The sequence below is a fragment of the Falco biarmicus genome, chromosome W (genome assembly GCF_023638135.1).
Source record: "Falco biarmicus isolate bFalBia1 chromosome W, bFalBia1.pri, whole genome shotgun sequence".
NCBI lineage: Eukaryota > Metazoa > Chordata > Aves > Falconiformes > Falconidae > Falco > Falco biarmicus.
The window spans coordinates 24165959-24178733 of NC_079310.1; the positions used below are offsets into that span (position 1 = coordinate 24165959).

The 12775-nt window shown below is 42.2% G+C and overlaps 1 protein-coding gene across 5 annotated transcripts in view; it reads left to right on the forward strand.

Moving 5' to 3' along the window:
* Positions 1-12775, forward strand: part of LOC130141866 (sorting nexin-2-like) — a 49340-nt gene that overhangs the window by 12162 nt on the left and 24403 nt on the right. The window lies entirely within an intron of this gene.

The following is a 12775-nucleotide window of genomic DNA, read 5'->3' on the forward strand; positions in this document are numbered from 1 at the left end:
AGATTAAGCTCAAGGCCAGTGTTTAGTAATAAACCTCCCAGGCAAAACATCATTAATCACTACAGAGCATAGCAAACTGCAAAAGCCAACCAATCTTTAACAGGTACAGCAAAAAAAAAAAAAAAAAAGTATGGTGCAGATCAGATAAACTAATATTGAGAACAGATGAATCAATATTGTGACACACAACTGTTAACAGATATAAATAATTTCTAATATGTTCTGGTCAATCTGTTATTATCTCAAACCCTTTGAGCCCCACCTTAAGTGCCAAAAAGGACTGTTGTGGTTTAACCCCAACCGGCAATTGCGCACCACACAGACACTTGCTCACTCCCCCCTAGCAGGATGGGGAGGAAGAGAATTGCAAGGGTAAAAGTGAGAAAACTTGTGGGTTGAGATAAGAAAAGTTTAATAATTGAAATAAAGTATGACGATGATGATGGTGATAATAGTAATGAAAAGAAAAATAACAAAATAAAAGAAATAAAACTCAAGAAAGACAAGTGATGGAAATTAAAAACTGTCCTGGCTTCAGCTGGGATAGAGTTAATTTTCTTCTTAGTAGCTGGTGCAGTGCTGTGTTTTGGCTCTGATGTGAGAACAATGTTGATAGGACACTGATGGTTTTAGTTGTTGCTGGGTGATGTTTATACTAAGTCAAGGACTTTTCAGTTTCTCAGACCTTGCCAGCAAGAAGGCTGGAGGGGCACAAGAAATTGGGAGGGGACACAGCCAGGGCAGCTGACTTGAACTAGTCAAAGGGATATTCCATATCATGGGACATCATGCTCAGTATATAAACTGGGGGGGAGTTGGTCGGAGCCTGATGATCACTGCTCGGAGACTGGCTGAGCATTGGTCAGTGGGTGGTAAGCAACTGTGCATCATTTGTTTTCTTTTCTCCCTTCCTTTTGGATTTCATTCCTCTCCCCTTCACCCTCTTTTTCATTATATTTTTAATTATTATTATTGTTGTTGTTGTTTTTATTTTATTTTATTTCAATTATTATATTGTTCTTATCTTAACCCTTGAGTTTTACATTCCTTCCTGATCCTCCTCCCCATCCCTCTGGGTGGGGTGGGAAGTGAGCGAGCAGCTGTATGGTACTTAGCTGCCAGCTGGCTTTAAACCAGGACAAAAACAATTGCTCACCACCAACCGACCAATGCCCACTAATCCCTAAGCAGTGGCCCCTGGCCAGCTTTCCCCCTAGATTATATGCTGAGCATGATGTCATATGGTATGGAATATCTCTTCGGTCAGTTGGGGTCAGCTGTCCTGGCTGTGTCCCCTCCCAACTTTTTGTGCACCCCCAGGCTACTCGCTGGTGGGGCAGTGTGAGAAACAGAGAAGGCCTTGACTCTGTGTAAGCACTGCTCAACAATAACTAAAACATCCCTGAATCATCAACACTGTTTTGGTCACAAATCCAAAACAGCCCCATACTAGCTACCATGAAGAAAATTAACTCTACCCCAGCTAAAACCAGTACACATGGTGAGGCAGGTTCTCTCCCTGCAGCTCATGGAGGTTAACAGTGGAGTAGATATCCACCTGCAGTCTGTGGAGGACCCCATGCTGGAGCAGGTAGATTCACCCAAAGGAGGCTGTGACCCCATGGAAAGGATCTCCACCTGGAGCAAGCTCCTGGCAGGACCTGGGACCAGGTGGAGAGAGGAGACCATACTGGAGGACGTTTGCTGGCAAGAATTGGGACTCCATGAGGGACCCATGCTGGAGAGTCTGTTCCTGAAGGACTGCACCCCATGGAAAGGACCCACGCTGGAGACATTTGTGGAGGACTGTCTCCTGTGGGAGGGACCCCACGCTAAAGCAGGGGAAGAGTGTGTGGAGGAAGGAGTAGCAGAGACAACATATGATGTACTGACAGCAACTTCCATTCCCTGTCCCCATCACCACTTGGGGGGAGGAGGTAGAGAAAAATTGGCAAAGTTGAGCCCAGGAAGAAGAGAGGGGTGGAGAGAAGGTGTTTTAAGATTTGGTTTAATTTCTCATCACCCTATTCTGATTTTCATTGGTAATAAATTAATTTTAATTTCTTTGAATCTGTTTTGTCCATTACAGTAATTGGGGGATGATCTCTCCCTGTCCTTATCTCAACCCATGAGCCTTTCATTATATTTTTCTCCCCCTGTCCAGCTGAGGAGGGGGAGTGATAGAGCAGTTTGGTGGGCACCTGGTGTCTAGCCAGAGTTAACACACTACAAAAGTATAGTAGCCTTCAGTTTTTATTATAGAGCTATTACAGACTTCTTTTCCCCTTTAGAATCTGAGTCTTGAATGATAATATCCTACTTTTAAAATTTTTATGCTTTGATTCTAAACAAAAAATATAATGAGCTTTTCTGTCTCCCCTGGTTCCTTTCCACTGGCTATTCTGTTTCACTTATCTAGAATTATTTTGTGTGTTGGATGCATGCAAACTTGTGGGTGAGAGGTAAGAGGAGGATGGCATAAATTCCCCTTTCTTTTCTCCTCAAAGAACTGACCTGCTGCTATCAATCAGAAACAGTTAATGTTTCCCTTGCTAGTATAAACTGTCTGTTGTCATTTATCTCCTCTAGTTAGGAAACTGAAAAGGAGGGTTAGTAGGCAGCAGCTTTAAAAATTTGGTAATGCTCAAACAACCTGGGGTCACACAGCTTGAGAAATACTGGTTCAGATGAAGTCTAATGTTATGTCAGTGGTAATCCTGAAGTTGGCATTCCTGCTGAAAGGAAGCCTTCTTCCATTTTCATCTGGTTGTTCCTGCCCCTTTGTCTCTAGCAGAAGTAATGCACCAGCATAGTTTCAGCCATTTGCTGAACAGTGGCAGGTAGCTGATTCTTTTTGGAGTTCATGTCAAAAATCACCTAGATTAGTTTGTTATATTAATCCATGTGTGGATATAGGTCTGAAAAGGAGGAGTGGTGGGAGAAAGTGTGCTACTGTTTCATCTTATAGTGCTAGTTGGTTGTTTTGAATTCATGCTGTTTTTATGAGGTCATACTTTTACAGTAATGGAAATGTTTTGAAGATATTTGAAGATATAGCAAAGTGCTTAATGGTGATTAATGGTTTGTTTCCCAAACATGCATGAAGAAAAATATCTGTGACAGAAAAAAAATATTAATTTGAGTGGCTTTATATGTATTTTTTTCTTTCTGTGAAATAGCTGTATAACTTCTCTCATTTGGTGGCTGACAGCAATAAGGACTACCTCTTTTCCATATCTAGGTGTTGTTCTTCCAAGATCTCAGTCTAACGGCTTCCTTACAACTATTTTGTCATGGCTTCCCACCTGATCTGAAATTGTGAATTAAATATCTTTATTGGTCTAAGATGCAATATCCTTCCTGTGGCTTTTGAGGGTAGGAAGCCATCAGTAGGATCCTTCAAAAAGATGTAGCAGTAAAAGTAAAGCAATGGTAAGAAAATAAATCTTTTTCAGAGAAAGCTTTTGGATAATCATTGATCATATTAAAAACTGAAGAATACAAAAGGTGATTGCTTTTAAGCTGAGTTTGCAAATACTATGGAAATTTCTAATCTGAAATTAGGAAGAGCATTGTCAGCAGGTTGAGGGAGGTCATCCCCTCTACTCAGCCCTGGCAAGACACATCTGTAGCACTGAGTCTAATTTTGGGCTCCCCAGTACAAGAGAAGAGAAAGCTGGGAGGGGGGAAATCTTATCTATTTGTATAAATACCTGATAGGGGTCAGGGGGGTAAAGAAGACTAAGCCAGACTCTTCTCAGTAGTATCCAGTGACAGGATAAGAGGCAATGGACACACACTGAAATACAAGAATTTCCATGTAAACATAAGGGAAAACTTTCTTACAGTGAGGGTGGTCAGGCACTGGCAAAGATTGCCCAGTGAGGTTGTAGAGTCTCCCTCCTTAGAGATACCCAAAACCTGACTGGATATAGTCCTGAGTAACCTGTTCTAGTTGACCTTGCTCGAACATGGGGAGTTGGACTAGATAATCTCAAGAGGCCCCTTCCAACCTCAGCAATTCTGTGGTTTTATGAAATACCCCAAAACAAAGTAGTAACATGCACTGGTTTTTGCTGGGATAGAGTTAATTTTATTCATAGAAGCTCATATGATGCTATGTTTTGAATTTGTGATGAAAACGGTGTTGATAATACATTGATGTTTTAGTTGTTGTTGAACAGTGCTTACACAGAGTCAAGGTCTTTTCTGCTTTTCACACTGCCCTGCCAGCAAGTAGGCTGGGGGTGCACAAAAAGTTGGGAGGGGACACAGCCGGGACAGCTGACCCCAGCTGACCAAAGGGATATTCCATACTGTATGACACCATGCTCAGCAATAAAAACTGCAGGGAGGAAGGGGTAGATGTTTGGATTTATGGCATTTGTCTTTCCAAGTAACCATTTAACTATGATGAATCATCAAATGGTTTGGTTTGGAAGGGACCTTTAAAAATCATCTAGTCCAACCCCCCTGCCATGGACAGGGGCATCTTTCGCTAGATCAGGTTGCTCAAAGCCCTGTTCAACCTGACCTTGAACATTTCTGAAGTCCTGCTTTCCTGGAAATGGCTAAATGTCTGCCTACCAGTGGGAAGTTGCTTGCACACAGAGCTTTGCTTTATCTATTAAACTGTCTTCATCTTAACCCATGAGTTTTCTCACTTTTGCCCTTCTGATTTTCTTCCCCATCCCACTGTAGAGGGAGAGTGAGCAAGCGCTGACGTACGGAATTAGACTCTATAACTCGAAAGTTATAAAGTAGGTATGTTTATTGCGCACAGATGCACGGGGGATCGCTCCTCCACAAGCATGCATGCCCGAAGTGACGAACCATCTCACATTTATACAATAAAACAAATGAATATTCAATTAACGCCTATACATATTCGTTACCTAAACCCCGCTTCGTATGTTAATTAGCTTATCAGTCCGTTTCCTGGAATGTGGTGGTCTTGCAGGTTTGTAGGTGATTCATGTCCTTGTGACCATCCAATCTTCTCCAGCAAGGAGACTTAGCACTCCCTCCCTCTAGATAGCATTGGAATGTCTCTCATCCTTTTCTCATTCTTTTTTAAATAGCCCCTTTGTTAGAGGAAGAAGGGCAGGCATCTCCTCAAAACTGTAGTCGTCTCCTCAAAGCTGTGTGCCTATGTGACCAGACACCGCACCCATGACTAGTCACCATACCCACATTCCTGAGCAGACACATACAATCACAGTCGGTGTCCATTGTCCCCATTTCACACTATTTCTCCATATCAGCACTGTGTGGTGCTGAGCTGCCTACCAGGGTTAACCCACAACATGACAGTAAGCTTGCAAATGCTTGCAGTCTTTTTCATCCCTGAAGCAGAGAAGGGTGGTTTTGTTCATTTATGAAAAATAATTAAGTATTGGCAAAAAGTGTTAGGGAAGAATGGAAAACAGAATTGACTAGCAGAATGTCTTTTAAGTAGCAGCAGGGGTGAAGTTGAGTTATTTTGATTGATTATGAAAGAACATAATATCACTTTTTTGTGGTAATGATTGGATTCACTTGCTCAGGAGGCTTTATCCAGTTCTGATTTTTAGATTGCTTATAGTGATTCAAAGAATCTATCACCAATATTAGAGTGAGCGGAGGTTATCTTTATTCCGCAGCGCTGGGTGCATGGGGGATCGCTCCACCAAAGTCATGCACACCGAGGGAACCTTTCAGCCCCCTCTTTATACAAGTCACTCATGTCTATTCATTAACTTTCTGGAAACTCATTAACATATCTCCAACCTGGACAATTAGCACATTCCCATTCAAGGACCTAATATATCTTCAAGTTAACAATATTAACATATCTTGTGCCTGGACAATTAGCACACTCCCTATGTCACCCATTCAAGGATTTAGTACATCCTCAAGTCAACAATAAGGGTCTCCTCAGATAAACATGAGCACACCGTTCTTTAAATAAATCATATATGGCCCATTATTCATTCCCCCCTTTTCTAACAACTATTGTAAATTCTTTTACACCTATAAAAAATCACTATGCTCTAGGATCATTATTTGACAGCACCAAACAAGACATTGAAGTAATACACATATTGGTATTCCTAAAATTATAAAATCTGAAACCTGTTCCATATCTTATGGATATCTGTTTCAATTTGATTACTTTGGTCTACATATACATCCAGTAATCATTCCACCCATCAGATTGGGAACAAGTATTTTGCCCTGGGTTTCCAGGAAATGCTCCCCCTTGCGGCGAATGAAGAGACGGGACGCAGCTTGATGCAAGCAAGTTGTCCATTTATTAGTGATTTTCTTACAATTATATATGTTTCTACCTTCTACATATTACACACTGATTGGTTAAATCTTAAGCGTAAAAAACACTGATTGGTTGATATTTAAGGCACACCGTTAGAACAATAGGAACTTACTAGTTTATCTTGACCTAGCAATAATTTCTATTCCAAGGTTAGGGAGTTTCTTTCTACGTGGCTTTCTTGATTACATATTGGCGCCATCCGTTCCCTTATCTGGCTACTTGTTTCTCTGTCCGTCTGGTTGCCTCCTCAACTGTAACGGCTCAGGGGTCTGCAGTTAGCTTGTTCCTTGGTTCCCAGGGCTTGTGCCCTACAAGTTCTAACAAGTCTCTATTCATCAGGCTATCAGTACTTGGACTCTTGTCCTTGAGGCCTTGTCCTACACCCCCTGTCCTGCTTCGAGCTTTCCAATGACAGTTATTATCACATTTCATAAATATTGTGGTTGTTAGGTTTAATATTTGTAAATCAAATCTGGGACCCAACTCATATGTTTTATCATCAAATAGGCAATATCCTCCACCATCGCCTGGCTTTTTCCAAAAGTCTGGCCAGGTAGGCCATTTGTCATCGAGATAATTCCAGTTTTGAGAGGCCACCCCATACAGGGATGTTACCAGGCCTCCTTTAGGAAGAGAGGTACATCTCCAGCATTCCTTGGCTTTCGTAGCATTAGCAACCATTTGCAATATTTAAGACAGGTATTGTTTACCCATGCTTCAGTTTCTAAAATACTGACAACTGTTACAATCAAGATCAGAATAACTTTATACAAATATCCCCGATCCTTTTGACAGTCCATTGTGTCTCCAGAGATTTCTTTACCCGTCAATATCAGGTTCCTCCTTTATCTTGATTGCAGTAAATATGGCCAACAATACTCAATAGGGTCCATTCCACTTGTCTTGTAGAGGATCACCCTATTATGATTACAATCTAAAGAACCTAGTCCCATGGGTCCTGCTGAGGTGACGGCCCATGATTTCTTAGGAGCCTTCTTTATGGCAAGTAGTGAATCCAGGCTGGTTGTTCTCTTATCTTGAAGGCGTGAAGGTTGTCAGCAGCACCTGATAGGGTCCTTCCCACTTTTCTTCCAAAGGTTTCCCTGAAAAAGTCTTTATCACCAGATTTAAAGGAACTGACTGGTTGATCTAATCCTCTGGCCCTTGTTAATTGTCTCTGGAGGGCCTTCACATATTCCCACAAATATCCCTCCCCAAATTGTAACTGGTACGGTCTCCCATATAATATTTCAAAAGGGCTCAAATTCTCCTTTGTTCTCGGTTTAGTTTGTATTCTTAATAACGCCAAGGGAAGAGACTGTGGCCAAGTTAGATTTGTCTCTTGTCCTATTTCCGCTATCTGTTGTTTAATTAAATGGTTCATTTTTTTCACTTGCCCGTCAGGGTCACTAAATGTGGTGACGCAAGTCGAGGTGGACTGAAAAGAAACACTATGTCTGCGTGGCTGGGTTCAGACAAAATGGCCTTTATTGTTTATACAAACTATTTATATATCTTAGACAGTACAGGTGTCAGACCCTGATAGGTTTTTGTGTCCTTCTTGCTCGCTATTTGCTGTTGCTGTAGGTGCCCGTATGCTGCGGTTCTAAGTTCCGGTTCTTCACACCCTGTTTACAGACCTGACAATTTGTGGCTGTCGTAAAGGTACACGGCTAAGTCTTTGAAGTCAGCTAACTTGTCTGCAGACCCGCTGCAGACCCCAACACTTGCCCACTTGCTTGAGGCCTATAAGGAGTATGTCATTGCCAATCTATTCTTTATACTGTACTCACTTGTATTATTTTGGCACAAAAGTGTGAGCCTCTATTGGAAGAGATTGTTGCCAGAACCCCAAAGCAGGGGATAATTTCATTCAACAATCCTTTCGTTACCTCTCTTGCTTTATTTGTTCAACAAGGGAAAGTTTCTGGCCAACCTGAAAATGTATCAGTCATAACTAATAAATATCGGTACCCCCCTTTTCTTGGGAGTTTGGAAAAATCAACTTGCCACTGTTGTCCTGGATAATTTCCTCTATTAATGTTCCCTAGTTTTATTCTATTTGCTACATTGGGATTATTACGTAAACGCATTTTGCATTGCTGAGTCACCTGTTTTATTACAGTATACAAGTTTCGCCCTAACAATTTCTGATTTAGACTTTTATAATGTATCAGCTCCCCAATGAGTCTTATTATGTTCTATTAGGGCTGTGGTCCATATTAAATTGGATGGTACCGCTATACGGCCATTTGCCAAATAAGCCCTCTTATTTAATTTTATTTTACCATTCATGTCCTGAATTAGCTTTAGGTCTTCTTTAGAATAATTTGGCTCCTGATCTGTACTTACAGTTTGGATTTTACCATCTGGTATTAAGGATAAATCCTCCTTTCCCACCTCCTCTGCTACTCGTCAGGCCTCGTGGTCGGCCAGGTGGTTTCCAATTTCCAAATCAGTGCCTCAATGGGCCATCTTATGTTCTTCCTTCCTGGATGACCCTCTTATAACAGCGGGGGCCGTTCCTCACATCAAGGTCTGGCATGGCACATGTTCCCACCGCTCAACGCCTACTGGGTTGCAACCAACAGCGGAGCTCAAGATTCTTCTTGGTGGCAAACACAGAGGCCAACCCAGTCTTGCCCTTGACTATGGTAGGAGGCACCCGACCAACCTTATTTCTTGTACTTTGTTGTCAATGCAGAGTTTCACCTGCGCATCCCATAACAAGTCACTGTCATGGCAAAACACACAGATTTACATGAGTAGAACTACTACAGAGTGTATTTTATTTCAGTTTTTCTGCCAATATCCCCCACAGCCTTGCTGACCAAGGGATATTGTTTTACCTGAGCTCGCAGGCCTCCTGCTTATCATTTTACTGTAACAGGTAACGCATTTTTCACCTTTCCTGGAATTTATTTTCAGATACACCTGGTTAAAAATTTCTTTTACTTCAGGGAGGTCCTCTTTTCCACTTTTCTGTTGAATTAAAGATAAGCTCAAGATTTCAATTAATTGATCATATTTAACTTTTGGTTTCATTTCACCTTCTTTAAACGTCTAGATGTTCTAATAAATCTCATCCCAACAAAGATTTTGGTGAACTTGGCATTCTTATTTGTTTTCTTAGTTTGTACTTTAAAGGTTTCAGGATGTGTCTTTGGGCATAAGGTGGCAGGACTGCTTGAGAGAGCTTTAAACTGGAATCGAATGGGGAAAGGGATACCAACAGGATTGCCAAAGGAAAACCAAGGGTTGGCATGTCATGTCATCACCAGAGGGTGGCTATGCTAGTGGGAATGTTTACACTGCTCCTGGGAGCATCGAGTGCTCAGGAGTGTATCTGAAATCCTTATACAGCAACACACACAGTATGAGAAACAAACAGGATGTACTGGAAGCATTGTTAACCTCCCAGAACCATGATGTCTTTGGTATTAGTGAGACTTAGTGGAATGAGTCCCACGATAGGAGTGCTGGGATGGAAGACTACAGGCTGTTCAGGAGGGATAGGCAGGGCAGGCAAAGTGGAGTTGTTGCACTGTATGTAAGGGAGAGGTTTGATTGTACAGCCCTTACAGTTAGTGATTATGTGGTTGAGAGCTTCTGGGTGAGGATTAGGGGGATGGAAAACAAAGGAGATGTTGTAGTGGGTGTCTTCTACCAATCGCTCAGCCAGGATGTAAGCACTGATGAGTTATTCTATAGGCAATTAGGAGAAATTTGAGGATTGCCCTTATTGGAGACATCACCCATGAAATGGTTGAGTTTAAAATTTTCAGTGTAATGAGAAAAAAGGACAGAAGAGTTGCTACCCTAGACTTCAGGAGAGCAAACTTTAAGCTATTCAGGAAGCTATTTATCAGAGTTCCCTGGGAATCTGCTTTTGAGGGCTTAGGAGTCCATGAGTGCTGGTCAGTTTTAAGAACCACCTTTTAGAAGCACAGGAACAGGTAATGCCATTGTGCCAAAAGTCAAACAAGCAGGGCAGAAGAGCAGCTTTGCTGAACAGGGAACTCCTTTTGGAGCTCGAGAGGAAAAATAAATTGTATGATCTCTGGAAGCAAGGTCAGGCTTCACAGGAAGATTATAGAGCTGTGGTTTGTACATGCAGGGAGAACACACAAAGCAAGCCAAAGCTCAATTGGAGTTGAAATGGGCCAGTGTTGTGCTGGACAACAAGAAAGTCTTTTTAAAGTATGTTAATAACAAGAGGGGGTCCGAAGAAAACATTGGGCTGATACTTGTTGAAGAATGTCACCTGACTAATAGGGATGAAGAAAAAGCAGAAGCATTCAATGCATTTTTTGCCTCAGTCTTTAATAATATTGATAAACTTGGGCTGCCCAGTCATCTGAGTCAGAGGGCCACAAGTGCAAGAACAGTGACTTTGCATTTGTGGACACAGAATTTGTAAGGGATCAGCTGAATGTTCATAATTCCGTGGGGCCTGATGGAATTCATCCCAGTGTTCTGAAAGAGCTAGCAGATATTATGGCAGGACCCCTCTTGATCATTTACCAAAGGTCATGGGAGACGTCCCCGTTGACTGGAAGCTGGTAAATGTTATTCCACTTTACAAGAAGGGCATGAGGGAAGACCCAGGAAACTACAGACCTGTTAGTGTAACCTCAGTACCTGGGAAAATTATGGAGAAGATTATACTGGGTACTATTAAAAGGCAATTAAAGAATAAGACAATTACCAGGCACAGCCAACATGGGTTCACAAAGGGAAAGTCCTGTTTAACTAATCTGATATCCTTCTACGTTAAGGTTACCCACCTAGTGGATGAAGGGAAGGCAGTGGATGTAGATTTTCTGGATTTTAGTAAGGCTTGTGATACTGTCCCTCACAGCAACCTTCAGGACAACTTGTCCAACTGTGGGATGAGCAGGTTCATGGTGTGCTGGGTGAAGATCTGGCTGAAGGGCAGAGCTCAAAGGGTTGTACTGAATGTGGCTACATCTGGCTGGTGACTGGTCACCAGTGGTGTTCCTCAGGGCTCAATTCTAGGGCCAGCTCTGTTCAATATTTTTATCAGTGATTTGGGTGCAGGAGTTGAATGCACCATTAGCAAGTTTGCTGAGGATACTAAACTGGGAGGTGCTGTTGACTCTCTCTAGGGACAAGATGCCTTGCAGAGGGATCTAGATAGATTGGAGCATTGGGTAATGATTAATGGGATGATATTTAACAAGTCCAAATGCTGGATTCTGCACCTAGGACAGAGTAATGCCGGGCACAAGTATAAATTGGGAGAGGAGTGGCTGGAGAGCAGCCCTGCAGAAAGGGATCTGGGGGTGCTGGTCAACAGCAGGCTCAATAGGAGTCAGCAGTGCCCTGGCAGCCAAGAGGGCAAACTGCACCCTGGGGGGCATTAAGCACAGCATAACCAGCTGGTCTAAAGAGGTGATTATCCCTCTGTATCTAACATTGGTGAGGCCTCACCTTGTGTGTTGTGTGCAGTTCTGGCACCACAACTGAAAAAGGATGTGAAGATCCTTGATTGCATCCAGAGGAGGGCAACAAAGCCCGTGGAAGGGCTGGAAGGCATGTCCTATGAGGTGCAGACAAGGACTTTGGGTTTGTCTAGTTTGGAGAGAAGAGGGCTGAGGGGCGACCTCATTGCTCTCTACAGCTTCCTGAGGAGAGGGAGTGGAGAGGGAGGTGCTGAGCTCTTCTCCCTGGGATCCAGTGACAGAATGTGTGGGAATGGGTCAAAGCTGAGCCAGGGGAGGTTCAGACTTGACATGAGGAAGCATTTCTTTACCAAGAGGGTAGTCAAACACTGGAACAGGCTGCCTAGAGAGGTGGTAGTTGCCCCATGCCTGTCAGTGTTTAAGAGGCATTTGGACAATGCTTTAACTTTTCTGTCAGCCCCTGAATTGGTCAGGCAGTTGGACTAGATGGTCGTTGTAGGTCCCTTCCAACTGAAATAGTCTGTTTTAAATGTATGGTTTGCTGATGGTCAAAATCAATTAGTGGAGGAAAGAAGGCATGAAGGGTTTGCAAAGCAGAGATATACATCCTCTTTAAATATGGATGAACTATTTACAGTCTGAAGAAAGTAAAATTAAGTAGTCTTACTGGTCAGAATACCTCATCTACTGATATTTGTTTTTTATGAGTTGTTGGCTTTTGGTAGGAGGTGTACATACATAACTTCTCTTGGTATGCTCAGTTATTAGCCTATATGACTTAATCAGCTGTTCAGAGTGGAAAAACTACATTTGCCATAGGCGCTGAAAAAGAGTGGTCTGTGGTGGAAAAAAGTCATCAGTTTTCATGATATATCATATAGAATGAATAATTTAGCAGGTTTGTGACTACTTTAAAAGACTTTACCTGGCAGCATATAAAATAAAAAATTGCATAGTTAATTTTACTTTAACCTGTTATTCACTAGAAACTCAGATGTCATCTCTAGTTTTACTGACATATTTAGAGAAGTTATCT